This window comes from Chlorocebus sabaeus, chromosome 3 (assembly GCF_047675955.1).
Source record: "Chlorocebus sabaeus isolate Y175 chromosome 3, mChlSab1.0.hap1, whole genome shotgun sequence".
Classification (NCBI taxonomy): Eukaryota; Metazoa; Chordata; class Mammalia; order Primates; family Cercopithecidae; genus Chlorocebus; species Chlorocebus sabaeus.
In genome coordinates, this window is record NC_132906.1 from 55,131,067 (window position 1) to 55,154,403 (window position 23,337).

The 23,337-nt window shown below is 40.6% G+C and overlaps 1 pseudogene; it reads left to right on the forward strand.

Moving 5' to 3' along the window:
• The first annotated feature begins 747 nt into the window (after nucleotides 1-747).
• LOC103214868 (uncharacterized) lies at nucleotides 748-23,318 on the forward strand (annotated as a pseudogene).
• Nucleotides 23,319-23,337: the final 19 nt, after the last annotated feature.

Genomic DNA, 23,337 nt, shown 5'->3' on the forward strand with positions numbered 1-23,337 from the left:
ATACCAAATGGTACAGCCTTAAAAAATAGACTTGCTTTTTTAGAATTAAAAAAAACAAAATAGATTTGCTTGAGGATCTAAGTGCTCCCTACTCAACTAAAAGACAGCAATTCCCAAAGTGTTTTTGAAGGAACACTAGTTCCGCCAATAGCCTCAGGATAAAACAGCTGTACTGTCAAATGTTTGACATACGTTTCATACTATTGTGATTCTTTTGGAGATTTAAAGGGCTCTGTACAGCGCTTTAGAAAAGAAACTTGTTTAATATTCTTGAGTCACAGAGCTCGAGTTTCCTAAAGCACGTTTAACATAAGTTGTTACAAGATGGTAAAGTTTTTTTGTTTTTTGTTTTTTTTTCTTTTTACTCATTGGGACTTCAAGAATGTCTATCCAGAGAAACAATGAGATTTAAAAATGTGTATTCTTAGCTGGGCCCAGTGGCTCATGCCTGTAATCCCAGCACTTTGGGAGACTGAGGTGGGTGAATCGCTTGAGCCCAGGAGTTTGAGACCATCATGGCAAAACCCTGTCTCTACCAAAAATAAAAAAAATAGCCAGGCGTGGTGGCACACACCTGTAGTTCCAGCTACTCAGGAAGCTGAGATGGAAGGATCACCTGAGCCCGGGAGGTCAAGGCTGTGGTGAGCCGTGATGGTGCCATTGCACTCCAGCCTAGGTGACAGAGTGAGAACCTGTCTCAAAACACACACACACACACACACACACACGAGTTCCTGGGAAAGCAAAATGTAGGGGTGTGTGTCTAACCTAATTGTCTGCAACCTGGCCTACTGTGGGAAGCTGGAAGAGTTCAAGGAGAGTATTCTGGCTGATAAATCCCTAACTACTAGCACTGACCAGGACAGCGGAACGGCATGCACTGGGCATGCTCAGCTGTACATACAGGAATTGTTGAATTTTTGTTGCACCTTGGAGTGCCAGTGAATGATAAAGGTGATGCAGGTTGATCTCCTCTCATATTGCGGCTTCTGCTGGCCGGGAGGAGATTGTAAAAACCCTTCTGGAAAAAGGTGCTCAAGTGAATGCTGTCAGTCAAAATGGCTGCACTCCCCTACATTATGCACCTTTCAAAAATAGGCATGAGATTGCTGTCATGTTACTAGAAGGCAGGGCTAATCCTCATGCTAAGGACCATTATGAGGCTACAGCATTGCACTGGGCAGCAGCCAAGGCATTTGGTGAGCATCTAGGTTGGGGACACATCCACATGCTAGAAGAGTGGTGCACCCCAACTCCATGGGAACAGAAGCTCCTATGCTCGGGACCCTGCTGGACCTCACCCTATGTACCTCTTCAGCTGCCCATTCATCTATACCTTTATAGTATCCTTTATAATAAACTGGTAAACAAGAAAAAACACACACACACACAAACAAACCCAAAAACAAACAAAAATAGCTGGGCATGGTGGCACATGCCTATAGTTACAGCTACTTGGGAGGCTGAGGCAGGAGAATCACTTGAGCCCAGGAGGTCGAGACTGCAGTGAGCCATGATCACACCAGACCCCTGTGCTCCAGGCTGGGGGATGGAGTAAGAACCTGTCTCAAAAACAGCAACAGCAACAACCAACCAACCAACAAAAACAAAACAAAAAAAACCATTTATTCTTATTTAAATCTCCATACTGACTATTTGGATAATGCTTTAATTTTTAAAATAGGCCTACTCCTGTCCTGGTGTGTCCATTATATGACCTTCACCACAGCCTAGCTAGAGATGTGCTATTAGCCCGATTTTACATTTGTAGGGAAAGGTGTGAGTTGTTAAGGAATGTACTCAACACCTTACAGCTGGAGAAAGGTGAAACTGAAACTCAAATTCAAATTTTTGCAAACCAAATTCAGTACTCTTTCACTTAACCACCTGTAATGTCTAATTTTCTGCCGTTGATCACTTTAAAAGCTTGCTGACATTTTTTAAAACAAGCAATTTTGAGAAAAAGTAAAGGTTATATTAAAAATATAAGGTGACCAGCTGGGCGCAGTGGCTCATGCCTGTAATCCCAGCACTTTGGGAGGCCAAGGTGGGTGGATCTCACCTGAGGTCAGGAGTTTGAGACAGCCTGACCACTATAGTGAAACCCCACCTCTAGTAAAAATACAAAATTAGCCAGGTGTGGTGGCCTATGCCTGTAATCCCAGCTACTTGGGAGGCTGAGGCAGGAGAATCGCTTGAAGCTGGGAGGCAGAGGTTACAGTGAGCCAAGATCATGCCATTGCACTCCAGCCTGGGCAATAAGAGCAAAATTCCATCTCAAAAAATAAAAATAAATAAATAAATAAATAAATAAATAAATAAATAAATAAATAAATGATATATATGATGATCTTTACAACAGTTTTAATAGTAAAAACCGTATTTGAGATTTTTCCCTTTTAACGTTACTCCTTAGCATCAGCAGTTTAGGGTTTGGAATGGAAAACAGTCTATACCTTACTATGTTTGAGTCTTGGGGGAAAACAATCTGATCCTGGAAACAACAAATTAGCCCACAGCTATACCTGTTTACCTAGTTAATGTGTGTTTGTTCTGTTTGAAGATACTTCAAAAGTAACAATTGTAAAAGAGATTACTGCTTTGATCAGAGAATCTGAATCCCCTTTGTTTGACCATGAATAATTGGTCTTTGTGATGTTAATGTTTCTTTTAAGGAATATCAGATCTGTAAATGCACCTTAATTACAGGCAAGCAGTTTTGGAGGGAATTTGTGACAGCATTTTATGGAAAGTCTTTCCTAGTTCCCCTTCAAATCTAATTATAGTAGAAAGATTGTTTTAGGCCAAGCAGCAAAAAGCTATAATTATTAGTGCTTCCATTAACGTTCATGTAGGTCAAAAAAGTTATCTTATTGAAGAATAAGATTTAAATCTTAAAAATGCTTAATTTTTCCCTATAAAGCAAAGAACAACATGCAGAGCCTTAACTGAGATGTCCTTGCTGATCTGTTCACCGTAATTATGCTGGCAGCTCAGGAGGCTGTTTTACGAAGACTTCACATTTAGAAATGGCACATGGGAATCCACAACTCAAACAATCTCTAATTCCCACATTTTATTTTTAAATTTGCAACCAACAGTCCAGTTAGAGTACATGAGTACCATATGGAGAGATAAAATTTTTTTTCAGTTCTTCTATGTGCATTTTGTGATTTTGTGGTATTAGGCTGAGTTTTTTGTTGTAAGAAGATATATGTATTTATTTTGTCTGTTTGTTTGTGTGTGTGGTTTTTGTTTGTTTGTTCTGTTTTGAGAAGGAGTCTTGCTCTGTCACCAGACTGGAGTGTAGTGGCGCGATCTCGGCTCACTGCAACCTCCACCTCCTGGGTTCAAGTGATTCTCCTGCCTCAGCCTCCCGAGTAGCTGAGACTACAGATACAAGCCACCATGCCTGGCTAATTTTTGTATTTTTAGTAGAGACGGGGTTTCACCATGTTGGCCAGGATAGTCTCGATCTCTTGACCTCATGATCCACCTGCCTCAGCCCCCCAGAGTGCTGGGATTACAGGTGTGAGCCACGGTACCCGGCCCAAAGATATATGTTAATACAGAATGTTAGATGTTGCTGAAGATGTGAGGAAACAGAATTGCTAAACTGCAGATAGGGTGATTTAGTTAGATATGAGGAAGAATTTCTCAACAGCAGAGTGAAATCTTATGTGGAGGTGGTTTGAAAGTTGCATATTTTATGAAATAGTATGTGGCAAAGCCTGGGCACACAGCAAGGCCTGTTCTAAGAGGAAGCTTTCAATTGATTGCATTTGTTACTGTACATGGTATTAAGTCCCAGAATGGGATTTTTCTACTCACCTGGTTACAGTGCTAATAATGACCACCAGTCAGCATTTTATACACCAAGTACTTACCAACTGCTACCTTCCAAGCATTTTTTTCAATATTATGTTAACACTTAAACTTATCATTTAAAGAGCTATGAATAGAGCCAGCCTTGCCTATGTATGAGGAAAAATGATATCTCTGAGGTTTAAAGCATACTGAATTAACACATTCCAAGTCATTTCTTCTTCTTCTTCTTCTTTTTTTTTTTTGTTTTGTTTTGTTTTGTTTTTTGCTTTTTGTTTTTGTTTTTTTTTTTCCTAATTATGGCAGCAATTAGCTTTGCAGCATTGCATTCACTCCAAACAGCAGGGATGGAAAACAATAATCTTGTTTACCTGAAGCTGGAGAGAGTGTACCTAGCTTCGTTCCCTCCCCAGCCTAATCTAAATGCTTTGCTAGGTGCCATCCCACACAATAGAGTGTGACCGAGTCACTAGCAAACACTCTCCCTCACCTGGTTAATTCACTTGTCATTGTAAACCTCTGCAAGGTCAGGAAATAACAGATAGCAGGTCATTTCCAACTTAATAAGGTGGCACATTTTACTTACATTCATTTAAAAGACAGAGCCCTCAGATATACGAAAACTTGTTAAAAAGAAATCGTTCGATCTGTTAAAATTATCACAGGGAAAATAACAGAACTCCCTTGGATTGTTCTTGACAATTAATGGAATAGAAAGGTGGCGATTGTAAATGTATTTTTTTTTTCTTTGCAGTAATGGAGAAAAGTAAATTATTAAATGGACATGTTATTTATGTTTAAAAAACAGCTGCATCTCACACTAGGAAAATAGGTTACAGGCAATTTTGCATTACAATGTGAACATATCATTAGTTTTAATTTTCCACACCAAAGATTTTAGGGTAATTTGCTTTCATTAGAATGGAGTAGTTTCTCCTCTATGTACATTATCTTTCAAACCTCTGTTGCCTCCATGAGAGGTTTTAGTTCCTTTTTTCTTAATTTGCAAGAAAAATAGTCTTGATTTTTCTAAGTATCTAACTATTATGGCAAAAGTTTTATTGCATACAACAAGAGCTGAAACACAGGGTGAACCCACTGCAAATGTGCCATAACCATTGCATAATGCCAAATATAATATGTGAAGGTATACCACCACAATTTGACATGTTTTAGTGTTGTAGGGCACTAAGTGTACACAGTGTATTTCTCTACTGTAAAATGTAGGCTACTATAGAGGAAGAACAGTAATCAGTTACACATTAACCATAAAAGGTCATTTCTTGCAGCAAATGATATGTTGATGAAGCAATATTTGTCAGTAGACCTGAGTCTTATTACTGAATGACGCTCATGAAGAAAACCATTGTCTAGTGGGACATCATCATATATGCAAATCATCCATTTGTTTAGGATGGTTTAAATATCAAGTCTTTATCTTCACCTCTGTAATGTAACTCACTGACTTTTCAGCTAATCAATCCCTGATGCGACATTTTTCTGTTAACTTACTATGTTGCACATTCAAACAATGATTAATCTCCTAATGTTAACTATGCGATAAGAAAAATATTAAAAGAAAATGAATGACGTATTCACTTGTGTTACAAAATTGTCTACAAACTAGTTTCCCAGCATGAGCTGTGGTTTATATTCACACTTAAATAACTTGTCTGTGTAACCTTATCTTCCAGGTACTTCCTGCAAACTCCATACATTATGCAATCAAGCCCATAAATATAGGTAAAAGTTACCTTGAATGGCTGAAACGGAGTTAACCACACACATGTAGTTAGAGCGTTATCATTTCTTCCATAAACCTCTCCCTTTTAAGGGATTTACCAAGCTATCATAAAAAATGTGTTATTGCCTGTATCTTTGCAAAACATGAGTTCCTATGAATTGACTTGCCAGCCTGGGTAACAAAGAGAGACCTTGTCTGTACAAAAACCTTTAAAAATTAGCCAGACAGACGCGGTGGCATGCGCCTGTAGTCCTTGCTACACTCAGGAGGCTGAGGCAAGAGGACTGCTTGAGCCCAGGAGTTCCACGCTGCAGTGAGCTATGATTGCGCCACTGCACGGCAGCTTAGGTACCAAAGAAAGACCCCATCTTAAAAAAAATGTGACTTGGCTTCTTTTTTTTTTTTTTGACAGAGTCTTGCTCTGTCATCCAAGCTGGAATGCACTGGCACAGTCTTGGCTCACTGCAACCTCCGTCTCCCAGGTTCAAGCGTTTCTCCTGCCTCAACCTCTGGAGTAGCCAGGACCACAGGAGACCGCCACCACGTCTGGCTAATTTTTGTAGTTTTAGTAGAAACAGGGTTTTACCATATTGGCCAGGCTGGTCTCGAACTCATGACCTTGTAATCTACCTGCCTCAGCCTCCCAAAGTGCTGGGATTACAGGTGTGAGCCACCGCGTCCGGCTGACTTGGCTTCTTAAACATTAAACATACTGGACTTTGTTGCCACATGTCACAATGGCCAGTGTGTTTGTATACTGGTATCACTGAATTGAGGTGGCACTGGTATTAAGTATTCTCTCTTTAGTTTTTCTAAATGTCTGAAAAATTAGCACATTATAATTCCAATGATGACATATTACCAGGGTCATACAAACACATACATTTAACCACCTCACCAAACAAACAAGGCGAAGTGTAAAATAGGATGCTTTATGGAGGAAAAAAATGAATATACCTAATCAAATATTCATGGTGGAAGGGATAGAGATTTTCCAGAGATATATCAACTGAAAATAATTGGGCAGGAAAATTGAAAGGATCAGATTTCCTTTCCTAAACTGACTTTGTAAAATGCTACATAGCAAGCATCACATTGATCATTCTGCTGGTTTATTTTCAGGCGCTGCTGCCAGTAGCTTTATATCTTGCAGCATCTGTGGACTAGATTAAGAAACTAAACTCAATTATTGTGAGAGTCTAACATTTTTTAAACAAGTAAACACAAGGCCTTTCTTTCTGTTTGTGTCTTTATTTTATTTTATTTGCATTATTGTTTTTTAATTTATTATTCATTTTTTAAAATAGAGACAAGGTCTTGCTATGTTGGCCTGGCTGGTCTCAAACTCGTGGCCTCAAGTAACCCTCTTGCCTCAGCCACCGAAACTGCTGGGATTACAAGTGTGAGTCACTATGTCTGGCCCATTTATTGATTTCTTTTTTACAGACAGGATCTTGCTTTCTCACCCAGCCCAAGTGCAGTGGTGAGATCAGAGTTTACTGCAGCCTCAACCTCCTGGGTTCAAGAGTTCCTCCTGCCTCAGCCTCATAAGTAGTTGTGACTACATGGATTTCTCATTATTACAAACACCGTCTAATGTAAAAACTTTTTTTTTTTTTTTTAAGATGGAGTCTTCATCTTGTCACCCAGGCTGAAGTGCAATGGCATGATCTCGGTTCACTGCAACCTCTGCCTCCCGACCTCAAGTGATCCGCCTGCCTCAGCCTACCAAAGTGCTGGGATTACAGGCATGAGGCACCGTTCCCAGCCTAGAGATCTTCTTGTGTCAGTACAGATATAGCCACTTTACAATGTTAAAATTGCTGAATAGGACGGGTGTGTTCGCTCCCGCCTGTAATCCCAGCACTTTGGGAGGCTGAGGCGGGCGGATCACGAGATCAGGAGTTCAAGACCAGCCTGGCCAATATGGTGAAACCCTATCTCTACTAAAAATACAAAAATTAGCTGGGCATGGTGGCACGTGCCTGTAATCCCAGCTACTTGGGAGGCTGAGGCAGGAGAATGGCTTGAACCCAGGAGATGGAGGTTGCAGTGAGCCGAGACCATGCCACTGCACTCCAGCCTGGTGACAGAGCAAGACTCCATCTCCAAAAACAAAAATTGCTGAATAGTAGTAGATGGTGTGGATGTACTAGAGTTCACTTAGTCATTTACTTCATCTTTACATACTTACTGTTGGATATTTAGATGGCTGCTGATTTGTCATTATTACAAACAGTGATCCAATAATTCTGCTATGCCTGTCTTTGTGCACATTTGAATAATTTTAAGGAATAAATTCTTAAAAGTGGAATGCCAAAGTGTATGACACTTTTATGTGTGTGTGTGTATATACATACTATATATTTTTATATATACATATATATTTATATATACATACTATATATTTATATATACATACAATATATATTTATGTATACATACAATATATTTATATACTATATATTTATAAATACAATATATATTTATATATACAATATATAGTATATATAGTATATACAATATATACTATATAAATATATATTACATAAATATATATATTTTATATATATATATAAACGCTCAAGTGATTCACCCACCTCAGCCTCCCAAAGTGCTAGGACCACAGGTGTGAGTCACCACAACCAGCCGAAATTTTATATTTAATAGATCCATGAAATTGCCCTCTGTACAGATACATATTTTACAAAGTCCACAAGAAGTTATATTTTTACTAACATTATGAGACTTTCAGTTTCCTTTACAGCCTTCTGGAATCTTTCTCATTTTTGTACATCAGTTGAACAAAATGCTATTCCATTACTGTTTTAATTTACATTTTCCTGTACTCAGGGGGCTGGCAATCTTTTCATATGTTTATTGGCCACTTGTATGTCTTTTTGGTGAATTGCCTATTTACTCCTATTGCCTAATTTTTTGTTTGTTGGATTATCTTTTTTTTTTTTTTTTTTGAGATGGAGTTTTGCTCTTGTTGCCCAGGCTGGAGTGCAGTGGCGTGATCTTGGCTGACCACAACCTCCACCTCCCGGGTTTAAGCAATTCTCCTGCCTCAGCCTGCCTAGTAGCTGGGATTATAGGCACCCACCACCACACCAGGTTAATTTTTTTTTTGAGATGGAGTCTCGCTCTGTCATCAATCAGGCTGGAGTGCAGTGGCACGATCTCAGCTCACTGCAACCTCCACCTCCTGGGTTTAGGTCATTCTCCTGCCTCAGCCTCCCAAGAAGATGGGATTACAGGCATGTGCCACCATGCCCAGCTAATTTTTTTGTATTTTTAGTAGAGATGGTGTTTCACCATGTTGGCCAGGATGGTCTTGATCTCTTGACCTTGTGATCTGCCCGCCTCAGCTTCCCAAAGTTCTGGGATTACAGATGAGAGCCACTGCGCCTGGCTAGTTTTTGTATTTTCAGTAGAGATAGGGGTTCTCCATGTTGGGCAGGCTGGTCTCCAACTCCTGACCTCAGGTGATCCTCCTGCCTCAGCCTCCCAAAGTGCTGTGATTACAGGCCTGAGCCACCACACCCGGCCAGATTATCTTTTTCTTTAAATAGCTTTTTAAAGAATGTCTTTTGTGATTGTGAATATTAATCTTTTGCTGCAAATAATTTCTCCTAGTCACTTACTATTTTAGGAACTTGAGGGAGAGGGGTCACTTGTCTTTTAACTTTTTTTTTTGGCAGGGAACAGAGTCTCACTCTGTCACCCAGGCTGGAGAGAGTGGTGAGATCACAGTTCACTGTAGCCTCAACCTGCTAGGCTCAAGCAATCCTCCTGCCTCAGCCTCCCAAGTAGCTAGGACTACAGGCATGAGTCACTGCACTATGTCTTTTAACTTTATGATCACACTGATTCACAAGACTTTTCATTATGTTAGAAATTCTCCTGGTCTTTATTACATCAATTATTTACACAGCATGGAGAAATCTGATTTGATCCATTTATGGGCTAATTGTTCTGATCAATCTATGTAATCTGTGTTGAACACTAAGCACCGTGCCAGTTTTTGGCCGGAATTCCCTCTGCTTTCGTCCTGTCTACCATTTCGCAGCTTGCAAAGTCTTGTGCTTTCTTTAAGGGTTAATCCAAGTATCAAAGTCCACAGGGATCTCTCTCTTCCTGGTTCACCATGCGTTTGGGACATGATAAAGTTTTGTATTTTGCATGTGTATATATTGTAACTTAAACTAGACGGGATTCTATTCAAGTGAAGCAGCTTCGCTTTTGTCTGGACTCTGTGTTTTTACTCATAGGAGTCCAGTACGTATCTGTTGGTTGTTTTAAAAATACTTTGTCATAGGAAAATCTTCAATGACTCCTTTCTGCCTCATACATACACGCTGTGGGCAATGTGCATCGGCATCTCTTCAATCATCCTTTGTGTGTGCTCTGTCTTCTGTTGAGGTGTGTCATTAGGCCACCCTGCTCCTTACCTCTGGGGTTCCAAACCTCAACAATAATGTTGTGAACTATGTTAAGGATCCCATTTCCTCAAAACGTTCTGGTGGCATAAAAAGAAGAATCTAGTATTTTTCACATTTGAAAGATGTATCTTTAAAATCCAACTGGCGCCTGGCATGGGTCTATATTTCATGCTACCTCAGATCTGCTTTCTCAAACACAACTGCAGTGCGCGATGTCGGGATTTAACGGTGGCCCCCCTAAGATCAGATCCCATGATCCTTGACAGCAGGTTTTTTGGCTTTTCAAAATTAAAGATAACACCAGGTCTGGGGCGGTGGCTCAGACCTGTAATCCCAGCACTTTGGGAGGCCAAGGTGGGCAGATTACGACGTCAGGAGTTCAAGACCAGCCTGGCCAACATAGTGAAACCTCATCTCTACTAAAGATACAAAAAGTACCCGGGCATGGTGGCACACGCCTGTAGTCCCAGCTACTTGGGAGGCTGAGGCAGGAGAATCACTTGAACCCGGGAGGTGGAGATTGCAGCAAGCTGAGATCACGCCACTGCACTATAGCTTGGGCAACAGAGTGAGACTTCGTCAAAAAATAAAAAAATAAGAAAAACTAATCAAAACTACATTAAAATAAAATTGATATTTTATTGTGTGAGTTGTGCATATTATTACCACTGCCTCTACTATTTTTTTTTTTTTTTTTTTTTGAGACAGAGTATCTCTCTTGTTGCCCAGGCTGGAGTGCAGTGGCACGATCTCAGCTCATTGCAACCTCCGCCTCCTGGGTTCAAGTGATTCCCCTGCCTCATCCTCCTTAGTAGCTGGGATTACAAGTGCCCACTACCACATCCAGCTAATTTTTTTGTAGTTTTAGTAGAGATGGGGTTTCACCATGTTGGCCGGGCTGGTCTCGAACTCCTGACCTCAAGTGAGCCACCTGCCTTGGCCTCCCAAAGTGCTGGGATTACAGGCGTGAGTCACTGTGCCCGGTCTATCCTGATATTTTTTAAAGACATTAAGGCAGTAATGTTCTTTCTGACATTTTAGTTTAAAGCTCTGGAGCCTCGTGTGTGTGTGTGTGTGTGTGTGTGTGTGTGTGTGTGTGTGTGTGTGTGTAGTCTTCATTGACATACATTCAAAGCATTTAGTGTGCTGCATGGCAGAAACTGCACACCATGGGAGTAGAATAAAAACAAGTTTGGGGGCCGGGCGCGGTGGCTCAAGCCTGTAATCCCAGCACTTTGAGAGGCCGAGACGGGTGGATCACGAGGTCAGGAGATCGAGACCATCCTGGCTAACACAGTGAAACCCCGTCTCTACTAAAAAATACAAAAAACTAGCCGGGCGAGGTGGCGGGCGCCTGTAGTCCCCGCTACTCCGGAGGCTGAGGCAGGAGAATGGCGTAAACCCGGGAGGCGGAGCTTGCAGTGGGCTGAGATCTGGCCACTGCCCTCCAGCCTGGGCGACAGAACGAGACTCCATCTCAAAAAAAAAACAAAAAAAAAAAACAAAAAAAACAAAACCAGCTTGGTAAGTGTGGTAACTGTGGTGGTACCCAAGACATCAAGGCCATCATGACAGAGAAATGACGAGTCCATGACAGAGAAATGACGAGACAGAGGAAAGTGAGGTGTTTGAACTGAGATGGAATTGCTTCTGTGGATTAATGCTAGGTTTTCTTCAAGTGAACTTTCAACCTTCTACAAATATAAATCCTCGAAGACCAGTCCCAGACAGCAGAATTTCATCTGTTAAAATAAAGTCCCCAAACATTTATTCCTTTTATTGTTTTTAGTTTTATTTCAAAATGATTTCAAACCTACAGGAAAAGTTGCAAGAATAATACAAAAAGTTCCCATTCTTTTTTTTTTTTTTTTTTTTTTTTGAGACGGAGTCTTGCTCTTTCATCTAGGCTGGAGTGCAGTGGCGCGATCTCGGCTCACTACAACCTCTGCCTCCCGGGTTCAAGCGATTCTCCTACCTCAGCCTCCAGAGTAGCTGGGATTACAGGCACACACCACCATATCTGGCTAAACTTTTGTTGTTGTTGTTGTTGAGAATTCCCATATACTTTCATCCTGATTTGCCAATCATTAATATTTTGCTACATCTGCATCTCTGTTTCTGTGTGTGTTTATATCTCTCAGTATGTATACAATACACTCTCACAGACACTCACACACACAGACTTTTTTCTCCTGATTTACAGTTAATTGTTCATATTATAGCCTTTACCTCCTTTGAATAATCAGCGTGTGTATACTTAAAAAGAAAGGATATTCTCTTATAGAACTAGTTATTTTTATTTTATTTGGTTGGTTGAATTTTTTTTTTTTTTTTTTTTTTTTTGAGACAGAGTCTCACTGTCACCCAGGCTGGAGCACAGTGGCACCATCTCGGCTCTCTGCAAGCTCCGCCTCCCAAGTTCAAGCAATTCTCCTGTATCAGCCTCTAGAGCAGCTGGGATTACAGGCACCCACCCCGACTCTCAGCCAATTTTTGTATTTTTTAGTAGAGATGGGGTTTCACCATGTTGACCAGGCTGATCTCCAACTCCTGACGTCAAGTGATCCACCCATCTCAGACTCCCAAAGTGCCTGAATTACAGGCATGAGACACCCTCTTACATAACTAGTTATATTATCAAGTTCAGTCATGTAGTATTGGTTTATTATCAAATATACAGTTCATACTCAAATTTTGCTAATTACCCCAAAATATTTATTGTGTCCCTCATCTAGAACCAAACCCGGGATCACCTATTTCTTTAAAAAGGAACAGTGCCTGGCCGGGTGCAGTGGCTCACGCCTGTAATCCTAGCACTTTGGAAGGCCAAAGCAGGTGGATCACCTGAGGTCAGGAGTTCAAGACCAGCCTGACTAACATGGCGAAACTCTGTCTCTACTAAAAATATAAAAATTAGCCAGGTGTGGTGGTGCATGCCTGTAATCCCAACTACTTGGGAGGCTGAGGCAGGAGAATCACTTGAACGTGGGAGGCAGAGGTTGCAGTGAACTGAGATTGCTCCACTGCACTCCAGGCTGGGTGACAGAGGGAGACTCCGTCTCAAACAAACAAACAAACAAAACAAAACAAAACAAAACAGTCCCTGAACTTTTCTTTTTCTCTTACATCATCTGCATTTTTTCTTTTTCATTTTTTTTTTTTTGGAGATGGAGTCTCGCTCTGTCGCCCAGGCTGGAGTGCAGTGGCGCAATCTCAGCTCACTGCAAGCTGCTCCTCCTCCCGGGTTCACGCCATTCTCCTGCCTCAGTCTCCCAAGTAGCTGGGACTACAGGCGCCTGCCACCATGCCTGGCTAATTTTTTGTATTTTTAGTAGACACGGGGTTTCACCATGTTAGCCAGGGTGGTCTCGATCTCCTGACCTCGTGATCCACCCGCCTTGGCCTCCCAAAGTGCTGGGATTACAGGCATGAGCCACCGTGTCTGGCCAACATCTACATTTTTTTCGAAGGGTCGAGGCCGCTCTTTCATAGAATGTTCCTCAATTGGGGTTTCTCTTATCTCTCCTCATGATTAGATTCATTTTTTTTTTAGAAATTTATGTACATAAATTCCTCATTATTTCTCAGTTCACATCAGGATATTGATTTTGCATCCTTCTCAGTTCACATTGGGAAACTCATAATGTGGCAAACTCATAATGTGACAAGGACAAACTCAGTTTGTCCTGTTTAAAAAAACCTTTCATTAGAGAGATAGTATTTCACTCTGTTGCTTAGGCTAGAGTGCAGTGGTATGATCTAAGCTCACTGCAGCCTTGAACTTCTGGGCTTAAGCGAACCTCCTGCCTTAGCCTCCCAAGTAGCTCGGACTACAGGTGCGCACTACCATGCCTGGCAATTTCTTTTTTTGGTTTATTTTTTGTAAAGATGAGGTCTCAGCATGTTGCCCAGGCTGGTCTTGAACTCCTAGGCTCAAGTAATCCTCCTGCCTCAGCCTCTCAAAGCATTAAGATTACAGGCATGAACTACTGCACCCAGCCAGATTGTCCTATTGATGGTGATATTGATTTTGATCATTTGTTTAAGGTAATGTAGGCCAGGCTCTTCCATTGTTACTATTTGTTTCCATTGAAATTAATACCTCATCTATGGGGGAAATACCTTAAGACTATGTAAATATAGCCTATTCCTCTTCTGAATTTCATCCAGTCATTTTGGTATCCATTGATTCTTGCCTGAATTAATACTATGATGGTTGCAAAATGGTGATTTTTCTTTTTCTTTTCTTTTCTTTTCTTTACTTTTCTTTTCTTTTTTTCTTTTTTTTGGAGACAGGGTCTTGCTCTGTCGCCAGGCTGGAGTGCAGTGGTGCTATCTCGGTTCACTACAACCTCCGATTCCCTGGTTCAAATGATTCTCCTGCCTCAGCCTCCCGATGAGCTGGGATTACAGGCACATGCCACCACGACCAGCTAATTTTTGTATTTTTAGTAGAGACAGGGTGTCACCATGTTGGCCAGGATGGTCTCGATCGCCTGACCTTGTGATCTGCCCGCCTCAGCCTCCCAAAGTGCTGGATTACAGGCGTGAGCCATTTTTCTAACTCTACTATTTCTTCTACATTGCTAGTTGACATTCTATCAAACTTTTATTTTTAATTTATTTACTTTGAAAAGGGTCTTTTTCTGTCACCCAGGCTGGAGTGCAGGGGTGTGATCATCATAGCTCACTGAAGCCCTGACCTCCCGAACTCAAGCAATCCTCCCAACATTAGCCTCCTGAGTAGCTGGGACAATAGGCAAATGCCACCAATCCAGCTAATTTATGTATTTATTTTTATTTTGGAGAGAAGGGGGTCTCACTATATTGCCCAGGCTGGTCTTGAACTTTTGGGTTCAAGCGATCCTCCCACCTGGGCCTCCCAAAATGCTGGAATCAGAGGCATGAGCCATTGTGCCTAACCTCAAACTTTTATTTTTAATTTTACCTCTTATGTCTATTATGAATAAGATGGGGTTCACCAAGTATTGATTGCCTATTTTGTATGGGACCCTAGGAAGCACCAGGAAGAACACAAAGGTAAGATCATTTGTTCCCTACAGGGCCACTTGACTTGTTGGGGGCGACAGGCATAAGGCAGATGGTGAGAAGTGCTTTACTGGGGATACAAAGGGAAAGAGAAGAAACCAACAGAGAGGGTAATTCTTTCTGGGGGAGCTGGTGTGACCCTGGGAGAAAGGATGGAGCCAGGCCTTGTGGTATATATGGTCTCACTCTGTCTCCCAGGTTGGAATGCAGTGGTATGACTTCGGTTCACTGCAGCCTCTGCCTCCCAGGCTCAAGCAATTCTCCTCCTTCAGCCTCCCGAGTAGCTGGGACCAAAGGTGCATGCCACCACACCAAGCTATTTTTTGTACTTTCAGTAGAGATGGGGTTTTGCCAAGTTTGCCAGGTTGGTCTTAAACCCCTGACCTCAAGTGATCCACCCGCCTCAGCCTCCCAAAGTGCTGGAATTATGGGCGTGAGTCACCATGCCCAGCCTGAGACTGGGTAATTGATAAAGGAAAAAGGTTTAATGGACTCAAAATTCCACATGGCTGGGGAGGCCTCACAGTCATGGCAGAAGATTAAGGAGGAGCAAAGGGACTTATTACATGGTGGCGGGCAAGAGAGAACTCGTGAGAGGGAACTCCCCTTTATAAAACCATCGGACCTCACGAGACTTATTCACTATTACACAAACAGCATGGGAAAGACCCGTTCCCATGATTCAATTACCTCCTACCAGGTTTCTCCCGCGACATGTGGGAATTATGGGAGCTACAATTCAAGATGAGATTAAGGTGGAGACACAGCCAAATCATATCAATGACATATGTACTCAAAGAAAGGCATTAGAGTTGGAGGGAACCCGAGGGGCTTTTGGGAAATTACAAATAATCCATATGGTTAGAGCCTAAGGTTCATGGGAGAAGAGCAGGGGAGAGATAGTGAGATACAAAGTTGGGAAGATAGGCTGGGGTCAGCACAAGGTCCCAGGCTGAGGAGTTTGAACTTCCTTCCTCACTGAGGAAAGCAGTGAAACGTATCTGAGAAGTGAGGTTACCTATCAGGTGATGCTTACAGTTCTTAGGGCAGGGACTATATCTTATTCATCTTTGTATTTCTAAGACCTGCAACAGTGCTCTGCACAGAGCACTGCTGAACACAGAGTGTTCAAAAAATATTTGCAGGTACCAATCTGCCGAATAATTTAGAATAAAACTGGCGTATACGTATGTTTTATGTGTGAGTTGTAGTCACGACAGTGGGGAGCTAGGGGGTGTGTCCTTAGAAATTCAGCTGTCTACTGAATTTTTAATAGAAAATGTTTTGTTTTTGAAACAGGGTCTTACTCTGTTGCCTAGGCTGGAATGCAGTGGCATAATCATGGCTCACTGTAACCTCAAACTCCTGAGTTCAAACAATCCTCTTGCCTCAGCTTCCCAAGTAGCTGGGACTACAGGCGTGTGCCGCCACACCTGGCTAGTTTCTTCTTTTTACTCGTTGCAGAGACTGGGGTCTTGCTATGTTGCCCAGGCTGGTCTTGAACTCCTGGCTTTAAGCAATCCTCCCACTTCAGCCTTTCAAAGCATTGGGATAACAGGTGTGAGCCGTCTTGCTGCGCCTCTAGAATATGTTTTAAATATCATGTTCGTAGACAAACACCCCCACCATCCCTCTACTTTAATTTCTGAAATCTCAGTAACCAAATTTGGGAATAACTTTTGAACAACTTTATGTTCCAGAAAAGAGAACAAGGCTCTTAGAGAAGCAATAGTATGAGCTGGGCATGGTGGCTCAAGCCTGTAATCTCAGAACTTTGAGAGGCTGAGGCAGGAGGATTGCTTGAGTGCAGAAGTTCGAGACCATCCTGGGCCACATGGAGAAACCCCATTTCTACAAAAAATTAAAAAATTTAGCTTGACATGGTGGGGCCTGTGGCCCCACCTACTGGAGAAGCTGAGGTGGGAGGATCATTTGAACCCAGGAGGTTGGAGCTGCAGTAAGCCATGTTTGCATCACTGCACTCCAGCCTAAGCAACAGAGCAAGACCCTGTCTCAAAAAAAAAAAAAAAAAAAAAAAAAAAAGAGAGAGAGAGAGAAAGGTAACATCCCATTTGAAACTATTTCATGCCAAATATTCTATGTGAGTATTTTAGAATTTAAAAAACCAAACACAAACACCTCTTTAAAGATGCATATAAACTTTACCTGGTTTTAAGAGTCTATGCATTTTGTCAAAATAGTGTAAACAGCCTATTTTATTTATTATGAGAAAACAGAGCAACAAAGTAAAATGAGAACCCAAAATAACAGAGTAAAAATAATTGTAGAGGAAGTCTTGCTGATCACTTAGGAAATGAATTAAAGCATATTTACATTTCAGACATTCCCTATATTATCCCTTTTGAACTTCAGACTCCCCTTTGTAATCTCTCTTCAGCTTCTTCATTCTGCAGTGAAATTTCTGAAAATCTAGCAGCTTGGTTAAGAAAGTTTACATGTTTTCCCAGTACAGAGTATTGGCAAGTTGTAGCTACACTTTACTGGCTTCAAATGGAAAATCATTTGATCATCACCTACTACAGTTCCAATTAACCCTTAACTGTAGGAAAGTAATATTTATGTTTTCGTTTAAAATATTTATTCTGATTACAAATGGAATACATAGCAATTGTAGAAAATCTAGAAAATACTGAAAAGTATCCAGAAGAGAATAACGACCCATAATTTTTTTTTTTTTTTTTTTTTTTAGATGGAGTCTTGCTCTGTCACCCAGGATGGAGTACAGTGGCGCAATCTCGGCTCACTGCAACCTCTGCCTCCCGGGTTCAAGTGATTCTCCTGTCTCAGTCTCCTGAGTAGCTGGGATTACAGGCACACATCACCATGCCTGGCTAATTTTTGTATTTTCAGTAGGGACGGCGTTTCCCCATGTTGGCCAGGCTGGTCTTGAACTCTTGACCTCAGGTGATCCACCCACGTTGGCCTCCCTTTGGGATTACAGGCGTGAGCCACCGTGCCCAGCAGTGACCTATAATTTAACCATCCAATGAAGGCCACAAAAATACATCCATGTTTGGTATTTTCTTTTCATCTTTGTGGGTACATATTGATAAAACTCCTTTCTTTCACTACACATAGCATGAATGTTTTCCTGTGTCACTAAACATTCCTTAATATGAATTTTCCCCCTTTTTTTCCAACTACTCAACTTTTTGGTAGCATAACAGTAGCCATGGTATGGAGGTATTGCTTAACTACTCCCCTATTGTTGGACACCTAACCTAGGTTATTTCCAATTTTATTTTTATTTAAATTAATTATTATTATTTGAGACAGGGTCTTGCTCTGTCACCCAGGCTGGAGTGCAGTGGTGTGATCATAGCTCACAGTAACCTTGAACTCCTGGGCTCAAGTAATCCTCCTACCTCAGCCTTCCAAGTAGCTGGGACTACCTGCATACATCACCATGCCTGATTCATTTTAAACATTTTTGTGGAGATAGGGGTCTCACTATGTTGCTCAAGCTGGTCTCCAGCTCCTGGCCTCAAGGAATCCTCCCACCTTAGCCTCCCAAAGGGCTGGGATTATAGGTGTGAGCCACCATGCCTGGCCCAATTTTATATATAAAGTTGTGTGTGTGTGTATATATATACCTGTATGTGTGTATGGTGGGCCAGGCATGTATATATATACACACAATACAGATATATATACACACACACACATGCAGGTATATATATACACACACATATATCTTTATATATAAAATTGGGCCAGCCACCATGCCTGGCCCAAAATTATATATAAAGATATATGTGTGTGTGTGTATATATACCTGTACGTGTGTATGGTGGGCCAGGCATGTATATATATACACACAATACAGATATATATACACACACACACATATACATCTTTCCTAAAAGAGAAATTATCTATCATTTTCAAAGTTATTTACATTTTAGCCTTTTTCATACTTATTGTCAAATCGCCCTTCCCCAAAGTTGTAAAGTTTACACAAGAAGAACTCGCATTGCTCTTAGGCACAACTTTTACACACTTCATCTATAAATCAACATCTAAAAGAGTATTTCCGTGTGACCCATGCACACACAGTTCATTTGAGCATTCACAGGGTGTTCCCCACAGCCTGGTACCATTACAGCTTTTGTCATCACATGAACAGCAATTGGCTCAAAACACTGCCCATTGTGATGCTGATGACGAGACCTCCCTAACGTTCTAAAAGATTGTTTGGTGTAACCACTTTAGCTCAGCCCTTTCTCTTAACCTTGCCTATCATGTTTCGAGTCAAAATTTAAATACTGTACAGTTTAAGCTACAATATGCTTGGCCTGTAACTTGGTTCCAGGCATTTATATTTATGTCACTTTTGTCTACTTATTATACCAACAAGGTGGAAAAAGCAATCCCAGTCTCTCCAAAAGGTAAAACTCTCCTGTTTTTTGGATATTAGTAGAGTTTTAAAATTAGGCTAGATAAATTATAGTATCCTTAGGAATAAGTGCATAAAGGGAGTTTTATGAAATATTTTAAGAAGAACATGTTTAAAAATCCAAACTGAAATATAAAATGTAATTTCTTAAGAACTGGAGGCAAGAGACATTACAAAAATAAAATATTAAGTTGTTGTCTTAAGACATAATTTTAATTAATATAAATAGATATATTTAGTCTTATTTAAATTGCATATTTTTTCATCACAAAAGCAATGAACAGAGCATCTTCTTTCTCGTCTCGTAATCTTTTGAGTCAAAATGCTTTAAATTCCAACTAATCTCAGTTGAAGCTTGTATTTATCAGGCTATTTCCTTAATGACGTTTTTTCTGATATGTGGCTTTAAGTGGTTGCCATTAATGAAAAAATACAAAGACTACAGATGTGAAATGTTTGAGAGGACAATAATTACAATAGTTTTAAGTTTTCACTGATACAGATTCTAACAGGGGTGGACAATCAATGACTACCAAACAGTCACTTTAATTAAATAATCTTACCCTAGAGAAGAGTGTGCTCCCGTATAAAACTTTATTTTTCATGTTTATTCTTGTTCTTTTTTCTGTGGCCCAAGATCACTTGGCAATTTGATACTGATTTAGCAGAAATAAATATTCTATGAATATTGTTCTACTCGAAGTGAATACAGTTTTGTTAGCTGTGATACTCTATGCCTCTTAATTTCGAGCTCTCTCTGACATTTCAGTTGTTTGCTAAACAACTGAATTTACATTTGCCAAACAACTGAATTTAGATATTCCTTTTGCCGTGTCGTTGTGTGAACATTGCCCTAGTGATAGCTTCATATTTCCCTCATCTCATCATTCAGAAGCTATTTATCTATTTTTTTCCACTGCCTCCTTCAAACCCCCTCCCCCATCACTGAATGCCTGTTCAGCCCCCGCATATTCATCCGTATTTATTCCCGTAAAGATAGTGACACTTATGGTTTATTCTAAGACTAAATCTGTGTTGCCCAGTGACTAAGGACTTAAGCATGCACACTGCTTCTATGCTTACCCTCCTACCTAACTTGAGTACTCAACATTTTTATTTCATTCCCTCAGAATCCCCTGTTTTGGCACAGTTCACTTAACACACCACTGCCAGGCCACTAATTGATTTCTGAAACCTGACATTTGTTTTTTGTTTTCTCCCATCTTCCCTAATGGTACTGCACTACTAAGCGGGAAGGAATGCAAAGAACTAGAAAGTTCAAAGTAATTGAGGATCTGTCCATTCACTCTGTCTGGCTTCATGCCAATGTAGAACCTGGAACATTTGAAAAATATTTATCAAGTTTTAACCCTTTTTACTAAGTCGATGAAACAGGTTTGCAGCTGTAGCATTTATGTTAAAAGTAACAGCAGGGAAGCTTGGTTGAACATGTTCTTTATATGCTCAGAATCACATGGCAAATGTCTCCGAAAAGGATTACTTTCCAATTTCCGTACTATTGTACAGTGCTAAGCTAGTTATTTTCTGTGAGATTGCAGAGCAGGGCATTTCAGAGGAACTATTACTTAAAAGTGGCAGCCCTATTTCATGAATCTTTATGCCTGAAATGAAATTTTAAAAGGTGCTACTGTATTGGAGCAAAAAGGAATATATTCAGTTACTATAAGAACCCCAACGCTAGCTTCGTATCTATATTCATTATGAAAAGTGGAAATATGAAACAATTAACAAGACTAAAAATATTAAAAACAATATTAGTTGTGTGTGTTTTTTTCTTTTTTTGCAATGAAAAAGCTTTTGTAAATGAAAGCATGTTAAAAAGTGGTGTGAAATTATGGAAGCATTTCCAGTAAAATACAGGGATTTTATTGCAGTGAAAACTTAGATTGAAATACCAGGCCACTGAGGCTCTCATAAAAAGAAAGACAAAAGGAAAGGTCTAGATAGGTTTAAAAGCACATTAAGATACAGCTACCAAACGTATTAAATCTAAGTTAGATTTAGCTTAAAGTTACAAGAGCACAAAAGTTCTATTAAGAATTATCTACGTCATATTTAGGTTTGATGTTATCAGAATTAAGTAACTAAAAATCTTTCAGAGCTCAATTTTTTAAAAGAGTTACATTAAATCCCATCCTAATTCTATAATCTGTTTCTAAGCTAATTAATTACATGATCGGTTTGATATTAGAGAAAAGCAAGACAGCTTTTTAAAGATGAAGGTGGACAGCGTGGGGCTGTTTGGTTAGAGAAAAACTTGCAAAAGCACTTATTAAATAATACTTTGGTAACATGAAAGTAGTCATCAGTCATTCTCTGAAGGCAGTGGTCACAGTTATAGAAATGAATCATGTATCAACAGGAAGAGAAGGAAAAGGAGAAAAACCTAGTTTACAGCATAATTTTATATGTTCTAATAATAAATACATTTCTTTATGTGCTTATTTTCTACCCATTGAAAATGAGATCCATACCTTTGATAGATATGCTCTTTGAAGTGAACGTTTTTTTCAAAGACTTTTTTTTTAAAGCTGTTTTACTCTGAAGCGATGAGTAGGCTCTCGCATATGTAAAACTGTCTAATGGTATACTGTGCTGTCAACATATGTACATTTGTAGTAATATCACAAGCATTTTTATTGCAGTTTATTGTTCCGTCCTCCCAATAAGCCAGATAAAATCATGTACAAGAACATTAAGGATTAAGGGAAGTGGTTTCCTTAGGTGATTCCTGGCAAAAATTCACCCTCCCATTATAACAACATAGTAAACGGACGGTAATATATTTGGCTATTACCTTCCAACAAATTTGGATTCCCAGTTTTCAGTGTCTATGTGTCTATGTTTGTGGCTTTCTGGTTGTCTCTTCGTAGGAAAAGGTGCCACAATGTGAGGTAAATGTGCTAGGTTTCTGTTTTGTAAATATTAAAGTCCATTTTTTGAACATACAGTTGCTAGCAAAAATAAGTCAAAGATGTAATGTCTATTTAAGTACACATTTGAGCCAGTCGTGCTTAAATTAGATTCCATGCTTCGGCTAGAATCAACATGGCTTAAATATTAGAAACTTCAAAATTCATATGGCCCAAGCCCTCCTCCCCACACACGGATAGGAGGTACAAATGTGTGGGAAAACGTTTAGCAATTAAAATCCTGAAGAAGTGGGAAAAACTCAGGCTTTTATGCGAGGATTTGAAAATAACGCTTGCCATCAAATCTTTTATTCAGGCATTCTGAATTTGCCTTGTTAAATGGATACAGTCACTGCTAAAGATACATGAGACAAGAGCTGTTTTAAATTTGTTTATCACACCGCCCCTAGTTTTCTGCTAAAGAGAAGTATATTTCGGATATTTAAAAGTACATACTCATTAGACAAATCCCTAAAAGCCTCAGCGCCCCCACCTAGCTGCCTTCTGGGTTTCAGCTTTTGAGTTTCAGGTCCTTGCACAACACCTAAGACGTGCAATACTCTTTTTCTTCCTAATCCTGGCAGAGAACAGTGCGAAGAGCTCTCCCTCCGCGTCTCCACCCTAATTCCCCCTCTTCCCAGATTCCACCCGCTCCGCTACTTCCCTCCGCCCCCAGCTCCGCCAGCCCAATCTGTCAGAGAAGTTGTGTACAAACTGCGCGGCCGCCCTGCGCGCGAAGCTCGTGGCCCGAGAGGGGTGCGGTCGGGCCGGCGGAGGCGGGGCCCTGGTTGCCTCTCTCCCTGCTCATAGGCTGGCCTCTCAGGCCCGGCCGGCCTCGAGGCCTCGGGATTCGCGGCGGCGCTGCCAATCAGGCGAGCGGGCCCCGCCCCCCCGGAGTTGGGTGAAATAGAGGCGGGCGTCAAG